Below are 12,152 nucleotides of genomic sequence, written 5' to 3' on the forward strand. Positions count from 1 at the left end.
TCGAGGAATACACTAGGCTGAGGCTCTCAGAAAAATTCTCAGAGAATTTCCTTTGCTATTTTTATACTATTACTGTACTTTTTATACTTAAAAACTGTGCTGCTTTTTATAAGCACTGTTGCATGTTTCTTTCTGATTCAGTCATTTAAGTATTTTAGAACTGCAGTGTTATATCAGTCTAAAATGTTAGAGATATAGTTGCATAAATAAAAATATAAAGTTGCAATGTTAGAAATATAGTTGATTGCCTTTATATCTTTTCTGATACAGTTTGTGTTAGGTATCTAAATAAGTATCAGTTCTCAAAAAAGCTGGGCCACACCTACATACTTTTTAAGGTTTCAACCTGTGTCATTGAGCAAATTTGACATTAATGTCAAATTGCACTTTAAATAAGGGGAATGAATATCAGATAGCATTTTTCTAAGTTAAATTATTAGACGGTTGTTTTTTAAACAGTAGCCTCATTATTAAAAATTATATAAATTAATATTCCCTCCAAATAACTCACTAACAAAAGTTTCACAGTTTTTCTGATACTTGACTTGTATTCATAAATCACACTTTTATTTACCAACTATACCTTAAAAAAGGGGCTAATTCAGTCACTGGCTATTAAGTACATTGCAACATTATTACATTTATAAAGAGTATCTCCAGCAGAGATAATATTTCTCACAGTCACTCAGGTTACTTTATTTCCAACATCGGTTAATATACAAAAGGAAGCCATCAACTTCACACCATAGTTTTAGAAATGTCTAAAATACCTAAGCTACTGTGTTAAACTTCTAAATTCTTACACGCAAGGCAAAATTACTATTTTTTTTAGGCAATTTCACATACTAACAAAATAAATACATTCAAAGTAATAGGTCAGACTGTCTTGGCTCCGAAATGTAACACCTCCTGACACTATAGTATCATGATTAGAGTGAGTTCATTCCACATCATTTGCAATATTCATGAGACTTTTCAATTATTAAGTAGCCCCTATCTTTTTACTTCTCTGACTGGGTTGTTCCTATCTTGATGGTTTTCCTTTTTTAACAGGAGAGAAACTTGGGCAATACTAAGAAAGTTAACATAAGCTAGTCTGAACCTAGACTTCCATATCTTCCCTTTATTCAAAAGACACACTGAACTCAAATTTTGACTTGGCAGAATTAAATATAATGTTAATTTAGGTTACAACAGTATTTCCTCATTTTAGACAAACAGTATTTGATAAAAACTGAAAAGAGAACTAGTGATCTGTGCCTCCAAAACTGTATAAACAGTCTTTGGTCAAACACTATTTCTAAGAGATAATGTCCAAATTTGCCAAATAAAACTTAGACTTTTATGCAAATCACCTCGCCCAAAAAAATCAATGACAGAGAAAATATCAGAATTTAATCCTATATTTAGATCATTGTAATTAACATTGTAATTAAAGCTTATTAATTAATTACTCATTAAGGGTTCAGTCCTATTGGGCATATGTGAGGGTTATAAGAGAACAATAATGGGCAACCAGTAGGGCTGCTGATAATGCTGTGCTGCAATATAGTGGAATATAGTGTGCTGCAATATAATGCAATATAGTGGAACTACATGGAAACAGAAAGGCCCTGAAAAGCTACCAGAGGAAGCAAGGACACCATGACAAGCATAGACCAGGAACTATTTTACAGACAGCTGTGTGAAATTCTGTTTTCCTGTTAACTCTTTAACACTTTTCTCTGCCAAGATTGTGGTATTAGTTTACTAAAATCTTTTCTTGAAATTGCTTGGAAACAAAGTAAATGTAAATGGATTCTACTCACGTTTGTATTAGCTTTACTGCACTTAAACACGTAGAACAAAACTTAGTCTTGCTCTTCACCATACCAATCTTTTTTTCCTGTGTAACAGTTCTCATGTTTATGCATTCTATTTTTTCATATTGTTGAGCAGGGTTCATAAATTACTATATTGTATATTGATCCTCTAAGTTGCTGAGAAATCTTTTTCTTTAAATAATAAGATCTACAGATCTATGTGACTGGGTCTATTCATCCAGCTCACAACTTTGCTCCAAATCAAACTTGGCAGACTCTGGCCACAGGGATGCATCACATTCCAGTGTGACTTTCCCTTCTCCACATATCCTCATTGAGGTAACTTCCACAACCATGGCATTTCAACAAATCTACTATCCTAAGTTAAAGACAGTGTGAAAACACTTTGGAGAAAAAATATCTATTGTTTTTACTGCAGAACGTGTGGTTAACTCCACTTAAAGATAACAAATCCAGGTGTTCAAAATCAATTTCCATTCCTATTTTAGATGACCCTTTTGTATCCAGGACTGGCCAGACCTATGGATATTACTACCCACAGAAGGTCCAATATCAATACTGACAAACACTGATAAATTTTCGGTTTTTCTTCATGCTAACCTAACTAATATGTTGCAACACTATGCTTCCAGCATGGTAAGCAGGATCTTTCTTTAAATATGGGCACCCAAAAAAAAAAAAAAGGAAGTTGATTATATACACGTATGTCCTTCATCTGAGCTCTGAAGGCAGAATCAAAAGAGAGGCAAAGGCATTGGCTAGGACATAACAGCCAATACTCGAACAAATCAGCATCTAAAAAGCTTAGTAGAGGAGATAAAGTTTTAATCCTGTGATTATCACAGCTCATAAAGCATGAACGGAAATATTTAACCAAAGAAAGAATATTTATTTAGTGTACACAGGTAATTAAGATTGTAATTACTATCGTAATAGTTAAGAAGCATAGACAATGGAGTTAAGAATTCAATAGTGAGTCTTTTAGAGGACAGCTTCTACAGACCGTACAACATTTTCTTGAGAGATTCCGTATGAGTAATCTAAAGAGGAGAATGCAGTTGTCATTGCTACATATGATGCAACATGACTGGAGTAAGTTTGTTGCCTGAGTATTTAATGTTGAAAGAGATAACATTCTGCTGCTTCAGGGATCACCTGTTAGTGCTCATTACCCTGTTGGCGAACACTGCACTAGAAATAAGAAAATATGTTTTGCTCTTAAGTACATAATCAGGGGGCGGAGGTCCTCAACTGTTCCAAAATTGTTTTCTGATACAAGCAAAACAGTCTCTATCCATGGACAAAGCAGACCTGAGATGAAAAGACTCACTGTATTCCAGCTGAGGAACCTGAGTTCTCTTTTTGCTGAATATCCTTGCACTGAACGAAGAATATTCTTTTCCTAAAATAAAACTATCTGTAGTAATCAGCTGTGGAAGTAAGGGATATACATATGGATGTTAAGCCTGCTTAAGGACAACAAAGGGTGAATTGCAGAAGGGATAACTGGAACTACTGACAGGTTTTCCAATTTTAGACTCACTGAATCATGATTGTAAGAGATCAGAATTCCCAATAGGCCACAATAAAACTGGATTTTTATTTCTGTAAGACTGCTTTTTTCCATTATGACAATCTTCACCGTCTGTTAATGTTATTCATAGATGAGACTTTGTACCCAATAGTACTCATCCTCACCCCAGGCTTCTGATCAACTCACCCTGGCACCATCTGTCTATGTTTGTTCAGAGTCCAAGATACTCCAGGCGCCACATCACTATGAATTTACTTCAACTTTCTCTCCATACAGAGCATAATCAGGAAAACATTTTTAGGAAGAGATAAGTGAATTTCTTTCTTCCATAAAATCAATATTACTGCTACTACAATCACAGAAAGCCAGCCCTGAGAGCACATGTAGAAGCAAATGGGAATGATTATACTGAGAAATTAGAAAGATCCATCCATCTGTAAAATAGGAGACTTGTCTGAGGGTTTCATAATAGAAATGTTTGGAGGACCATTCTCCTTTTGGAGCATAATTTAGATGTTTTAGATATTTGTTCAGTCATCCTCAGTCTCTAAGACCAGTACTCTAGCTCTCAAGTGAAGACTGCCAGCACATCACAACAATCTGCACCGGGCGATGAAGGACAACTGTCTCATCTCATACATCTTCCCTATCCTCATGAAATGGGATGAATGGGGCAGAGCTCCACACCCTATAGTCAGCCTCTTCTAAACCAGTATGATACTTTCCTGCCTTAAATAAGAGAGGATTTAAGTGATACGTCTTCCCCCTAGTCTTGCTGTTCCCCACTCCACCCCCCACCCCATACACACACCTCTTGGATCAGGGCATGAACACTGCATTTTATTTATATCTAATGAACTGGCCAAACACCGCAAACAACTCCTTAATAAAGGAATAAAAGGAGAGAATGGTGAAGAACAACTTACTCAACCTTGCTCACACCAAAACATGCAATGGAATCAGCCATGGAAAATGCACCAGAAATAAAACCATGTAACTTGAGAGAACAATCTCTTCCAGAGGCAAAGGACAACGCTGGCTCACAGCTATTAACACAAATTTTACCGAAAGGAATTGTAATGTACAAGGATGTAACTAACATTTGTACTTTTCTTCAGAAAAACTCTGCAGTTGGGAAGCCTAATTGTATTTCCAGCAAGCCTAAGTGTGTTTCCTGTCTCTAGGGGACAGGAATTCCTCAGATACTAATGATTGACAGGTCTGGTTCTGCTCTCAAACTGCAAGCAAGCAAAAATACCCACTGCTATGAAACTTACCATGAAAAATAATCTCGCTTTCCACTGGTATCATTAACAGCTGGAAGGGCTCAACACTTCATAGTAGTACTCATCACTACCTGGAACCGGATCATTCATAGAAGTTATTTGCACAGCTACAAAGTGTTTTCCATATATGCTTTCAGTAGCAATCATCAAAATGTAGGCCTTAAATCTAAGAACTGGCCTTGGTGAAGTGCCATACATCACTCAGTACTGAAGAAACGGGACAGAGCTAAAAGGTATCAAGCATTTTTGGTGTTCCTGTCACTAACTGGTAATGTTTAAAAACTAATTTCCTGCTTCTGAAATTGTTTATTAGTACTTGAACCCGGGTGGGGTTTTTTTTCAGAATTTCACCCAACTTTTTGTTTGAGGATAGTTGTGCAGTTACGAGGTTCTAACTGATTCAACCATAATCACTAAATTTCTCCACTCTCTTAAATGTTTATTCAACATTGTTTATTATGCTCTATTTAGGCTCTAAGAACAATCATACCCGATAGTAAAAGCTGTTATTGATAATTTAAGAACAATCTCTACTTTTAGTGAAAAAAGTTATTCAGAATACTTTTTATCCCAAGCTACCATTCATTAAAACTACCGTTTTGAAAGCCTTATTACATCAAACACTACTGATTTTAGAGATTTGGTGTATTTGATATAAATAGATTACAAAACTTTATTAAAGACATGAGTCTTGTGAATTTAGTGTCTTAGATAGTTCAACCTCATGATAGCACATGCAGATGAATGTACCACAGACAATACTAACAACAGTAACTGATGTCCATGGGAAAGAAAATAGTAATGGGGTATACAAGGCCAGAGAGCCAAAAGTAAATACACTGGGAGATAAAACTCTTGCCAGAGTGAGATGGGCACAGAAGTCTTTGAACTAGAAAAAAGGAAATCTTGAGTTTGAAAGAAATAGTCTATGAAAATATTTATTTTATTGAAAGGAATTTTTTCAACTAATCAGAAACCAGAAATACAGCAGTTACTAACCACAAATGCATGGCATGGTACAGGTCTGAATTCTCCACATACCTGCAGGGGTTCTATTTGCATGTTTACTGTACAATACAGAGATCTGTGCACTCTGACTTCTGCTATCAGAGGTTAGTGTATAAGGATGTGATAAGGATGGCTCACTTTTCAGAGTCACAGATAAAAACACAACTCCATACTCTGCTGCTCATTTCAGACCCTTCCTCTTACACAGCTGTATTTTTATTTATGAGGACACTAAAGACATCTTTTTTCATATACTCAAAAAAAAGAAAAAAAATAGTTATCATTTTTTTCTTGCAACATAGAACATATTTCCTTATAGGAATTTGGGATGCTTGTTATCTCATTAATTACCACATCTTGAGCTGATAAATACCCTGGTCTGCTTTAAGTTGCTATGGAAAGTACTGTAACCATTACTGAGTGGTCTTCAAATTGTTGCAGGATCAAGAGTTTTTAATCAACTTTTACCTTTACAGCTTCCAGCCATGCAACAAGAATAGTCTGGCTGTACCATATAGACTTCTTTAAGTTTCAGATTCTGATTATGCCTATGCAGATATGCCATACAACTGCTGTGCTCCCAAGCTTCCCTTCTGTTTCAAGCACCCTAACTTTGTTTCCATATGACACCGTTTGTGTGTTTATCCCACCCTCCCAACAGAAGCGTTGAATGAGCTGGAAATATTTAATAGATGACAAAAGATTATTTAAGGCATCAGTGACTTAAGAGAATATAAAGTCTATTGAAATTCAGGCTATGGTATTCGTTACGTTCACAGTGGATCCTAGAGAATCATGAACCTGGACGCTATTCATCAATGTGATACCACTTCCCACGTTCCTTAATTTCTACCCAGGTATCAGACAGATGATAAATTCTCCCTGCTTTAGTTCTCTCTTCAGCTGACAATAGTTTGTATCAATCTGAAACAAAAATATACGAACCAGAATGTATTCTCTCTTTCCTTTCTTTTGCTCAGTCTTTGTCAAGCTGTCTCTCTGAATATGACTACGAAATTAAATTAAATTAATATAGTAGCAGCTCTGTAAGAAAGCTAAGAATATGTTGTTTGTGTCACCTAGTATTACTTTAGTTAAGAAAATAGTTAAAGAAAGCTAATTTTATAATACTCATATTACTAAAAAAGATTTACATCATGAATGTTTATTTAAAATTGAGATTTAATCCGTAAAAATATTCTATATATAGCACCTGCTATGGGTGCGCTAAAGAGTTACTTCTAAATAAAAATCTAGGCACTATAATGTGAATCAAACCTGTCAACAGATAATCATGACCTACATTTCCATATATATTCTGTGAAAGTCATTTTGCCCTTTGTAATAATTGAAAACTCCTTTTTAATATTTCCAGGAAGTTTTAGTCAGATTGCCTCAGTAAAAATAGCCACTTCCTTTACCAGCTGAGTCCCTGGCAGACACAAATGAGGAAATGAAGGAGCAGATATCTGTAACGGAACTGAAAATTGCATGGGAAAGTAGGCAGCAGCATGTTAGAGGAGGGAAACAAAAATGTAAATAATGGGAACTATACTGACTTCTGCAGATCATGTTAAATGATCATTTGCAATCTAAAATGATCATGCACTTTAAGAAAAGCAAGGTTCAGTATTTACACGGCAGGACAGAAATATCTTGCCCTTTTTTTAAAACCAGTGATCATTTTAGATAAAATTAGAAGTCCTGGAACTAGCAATATTGCAAATACAATAAGGTTCACATCACTTTTACCCACAAAACACAGTTTGTCCAATCATCCTAAGGAGAAGGACTTCAAATTATTAGGAATAATAGCCAGTAGAGTATAACAGGTGTGATATGATCTTCTCTAGACATTTTGACCTTCCTAAACCAAGATTTGCTGGGCATCATATAAACTGAATTTGCCATGTGACCTTTATCATCAGCTCTTCACAGAATGACATGCAAAAGCGTCTTTTGAAAGCAATGAAAATATCATGCATCATGGTAATGCCCAAGGCCAAAAGGAGTGGACGGCCTCCAAGCACTGAAAGAACCCCTTTTGCCAGTACAATGAAGGTAGAAACCACTGGAAACTTAGGTCAGTCATTCAGCTATGTGCTTAACATGCTATCCCCTTATTATGGAAAGGGCAAAGCTTAAGCTTAAGCCAGCATTTTCTATATCTATTTGCTTATCTCATTCAGCCAACCTGTCAAATCTCTAGGGGTACTGTCCATTTCTTTTGGAAAGCAGTTCAAACCAGGATGTTGTCAGCATATTGGTAGCACCATAGACCATGACATCCATGACCTCTCTGAGAAGTTTCAAAAATCATACCTGAGAGAAAGTCTTCTCACATAAAGCTTTTAAGAGGCGCTTCATTTGTGCAATGTATTGCAGTCCATATTCTAAACAGGAAGGGGTTAATACATCTGAACATATATACATTTGGAAACACTCTCTTCTTCAGTTGTATCAATTTAAGTCTTATCTTGCAAAATATATAATTTCTAGAGATTTCAGGTATACTAAACAGCTCAGATGATAGCTTCTTTTTAGCCCTTCCTTATTCATGAGCAGAATTATTTTCCTTTATCATTATTTTATTCAACTACTAATCTGAGTAAAATATATACATTTGGAATAACTCAGCCTGGAAGTTTGGGGGAGAGGGCGCAGGTGTTTCACCCGTTCTTGCCAATAATGCTAGCTGCTGTCCAGCAATTCACAGTTAAATATTTTTCATTCTGTCTTTCTCTTTCTACTTGCAAGTCCCTTTTTCTCTTTTTAACCCCAGATCCTCAAGGAATGCCTCACTATACCATACTACCTAGTTTTTGTTTAAAGATGACTACTTCTTTCAGAAATAGAAATCTTCTAAACAATATATTCATTAAATTGTCCCTACTGGGGTATTTTGCAATTCCTTGTTAATAAGATTTCTTAATTTATCGAAAATGTAAAATCTAGTATCCTTGGACAAAAAACAAATAGCCAGTATTTGTGGGTTAAATAACAAATTTATAATAAATATAATATATAACATTTATATAATATATATAATAAACATGATTTATATATTATATATCAAATATATAATAAATGTGATAAATAACAAACAGCCAGCATTTTGTGGGTTTATGTTGTGTATGTTTTAAGATTAAAATCGACCAGCTGGATTCAAAGTGAAACATATTTCTTATGAACACTATATTCACCTGTACCTAACATGTTTATCTTTGCCTGAGATCCACCATATTTGTGCCTACTATCGTGGCCTCGCTAACACTACAAATAATACAATCAACACAAATAAACCTTCCTCACATTAAATACTACAAGGAAAAAAAAACTGAAAAAGGTCTAATGCATCATTACAAGTCAGCCAACTTTAATTTCATGCTGCAAACAACAAACTTAACAATATCATAATAATAAGGTTCATGATCAGTCATCAGAATCACCTAACAGAAGTTGTTTAGGTACCTCATACTTATTTTGTTATGGGGATGGCAACAGTTTCACAGTTAAGAAGTTATTTTGTGGATTTACAGTATTTGACTTTGAGATAGCTACAATCTCCCTGTTTCTTTTTTTCATACTGTAAATTATAATTTTACTTTCAGCCCATTTGCTCTGTTTTATTTCCACCTTTCTGTCTGAGAAAAGAAACACAGTGAGTGCTAGATTTCTCATGACTCCAACTTCGCAAGTGTATGGGCTGCAAAAATATATTTTTCTCTTTAAGAAAAAATATTCCTTTAAGTGAGAGTACTCTTTTCAATAGTACTATTAAAAACCATACTGAACACAGACTGCAAATAAACCGGGGGACTGGAAACATGGGACTGGAAATACTTACGGTAGATATTTCATAGCCCTTAGGAATCTAAATACAAAATATGGAAGTTGTATCCAGCTCAGGAAGCCACTACAACACCTGAAGTTGAGAGGTTATATCAGGGGAAGAATTAGTCTATGCCTGCCCTGCTTCTTATGTGCATTCTTAAATATCCACTACTGAGCACTGTCCAACAGGCAATACTAGACTAGGTGGATCTTTAGTGCCACCTAGCATGGGAATTCCTTTGTTTTGATGGGATCTTAACACAATTACATAATCTTTCTTAAAACCAAAAATATAAACTCCAAGGCAAAGCCTGAGCCCACAGAGCACTAGCAAATCCTTATGAGGATCATTTTGAATATAACTTCTACAAACTATATGCCATACATGTTCAAAGAAATAAAAATTGATAGGCTAATTGCTGAGCATGAAAAGCAGTTGCTTCGGTGGGTAGCTTAGGATTTCTACTCTGCAAGGATGCTGACATGCATATACACTGAACATTTTAGACAAAATTCACGTTGAAGTGCATAGGAGCTGGAGATAAAGCATCCCTCATCCAGGAAAGCAAGATATGGAATTCACTTCCAAAGGATGTCAGACTAGTCCTACACTTGCTTATGATGAGGACATGCGGTCAATCCTTCATCAAAAATACTTTCACCAGGGCAAAAATAAAATTCATAATATGATACCTCATGTTCTCAATCACTACCATGCTTCCTCCTCTGCCTTCTCCCACCACATTCTGTCCTCCTCATATGAACTGTACTGCAATCAGTTTTTTCATCAGGAAAGTTGGACAGCTATACATATCTTAAAATCCATTACAGAATCAGATAATGATACTAAGGGGAAAATGCTCAGATACTTATGGATAGTGGTAGAAATTTCTTAAGACAATGATCTCCAGGTACAACAATAGCAAGCCATTAAAGGCAGAAAAAAAAAATAAAGTTGCATTATTAGGATTTCTCTTCTAGTTTCTCCCTGAAAATTTACAACAATCACAAAAATAAATTCATGATATGATCACAAATAAAGAGTGCTGGAAGACACTTTAAAAAGTTACTTAGTCCATTCTCTTAGTAAATAAGCTAACTATGTGTCTTGTCTAACAAATATTTATCTAACCCACTCTTTAAGATTTTCAGTGACACAGCTTCCATGGAATTCCCAGGCAAGCTGTTCAATATTTTTGTGTTCCTACCATTAAAAAAATTTTCCTCTTCCCTGACTCAAGTTAAGTTTATTACTTTCTGCTTGATCACCATACACATGGAGAAGAGATTATTTCCTTCCACTTTACAGCAACTTCCTACATATTTAGAGATTTATCCCTCTCCTTCATCCCTTGGGATTTTCTCTTAAGTAGGCTAAACCTCCAATCTTTGAACTTTTCAATGCTTCCCTATATGCCACGTTTTTCAGACATCTGATTACTCATTCCTGGTGGTCTCCGCTGAATTCTAACTCTTCCGCATCTTTCATGGTGTCCAAAACTGGGCACACCATTCCAGGTGAGACCTTACTAAAGCTTAGCAGAATGAAAAGATTACTTCACAGCACTGTCAGGCTATTGTCTAAACATCCCAGTATCATATTTACCTCTTTCCTAATACTGACTCTTGTTCAGCTTACATGCTATTATGCCTCCCATACTCTTTTCCAAAGAACTACTACAGTTGTTTTCTATCCTGCATCAACTGCATAAACTACCCCTATCTAACTATAGTACTTTGAACTTATCCTTTTGAATAGCATCATAACCCTTTTGAACAGCATCGTATCACAACCATAATTCTAATTTTTCAAGATATTTTCAGAATCTTACCCTACCAAACGTCACACTTCTCCCAGCTTTGTTCCAGCTGTAAATTCAATGCGTATATATATCTTAAATCATTTCCCAGATATGTAATGAAAAAACTGAACAAAGGTGGTTCCCAAAAAGACCACTACAGAGCCCTGTTCAAAAAATCCTTCTATTATGATAGTGAACCATTTATAAATATTTTTGGCCCCTATAATTCAATTGTTTACACTAAACATATAGTATTTTCAGTTTCTTTAAAGCCATATGCTTCATACGTAGAACACGAGTAAGCAGAACAAAGTTTGCTGCATTGAGAAAATTGGAAAGGAGGAAGGAAACTAAGGAGGAACTGAGATTTCATGAACAATCTTGAGTATTGCCAGTACCTAACAAAAACCAATAAAGAAAACCTCATCTATTAATATGTAATCTTAACCTAAGCTAATTAAGAATTTATGCAAGCCTAGCAGAATCAGAGCTCAAAATAATACATTCCTTTAGAGAAACTCAATTTTATGGCCTATTTCTCTGTTTAATTTTGTGAATATTTGCAACTACATATTTTTAAAAATATATATAACAGCTTTCATGGACTAAAAGTATGAAACTCCACTTACATATGTAAATTTAAAAATAAACTAAGATTGGATCTGCCTGAAAAATATTTAGTAACAAGTAATATGCACTTTTTACACCACTTATGCATGGGTTCAAAAGCAAATAGGTTTTTTTTATTATGTGAACTCACAAGATGATCCTTTCTACAATAAAGAAAACATAGTAACTTAAAAATTAGGCTTAAATAACATCAACAGCCACATTTATAAAAGTTTGAAAATTTAAAATAAAAAAA

General features: G+C 35.0%; 1 protein-coding gene across 21 annotated transcripts in view; it reads right to left on the reverse strand.

Annotated features, from left to right (window-relative positions):
• Positions 1-12,152, reverse strand: part of RIMS2 (regulating synaptic membrane exocytosis 2) — a 482,918-nt gene that overhangs the window by 408,034 nt on the left and 62,732 nt on the right. The window lies entirely within an intron of this gene.

The sequence above is a fragment of the Struthio camelus genome, chromosome 2, assembly GCF_040807025.1.
Source record: "Struthio camelus isolate bStrCam1 chromosome 2, bStrCam1.hap1, whole genome shotgun sequence".
NCBI classification, from domain to species: Eukaryota; Metazoa; Chordata; class Aves; order Struthioniformes; family Struthionidae; genus Struthio; species Struthio camelus.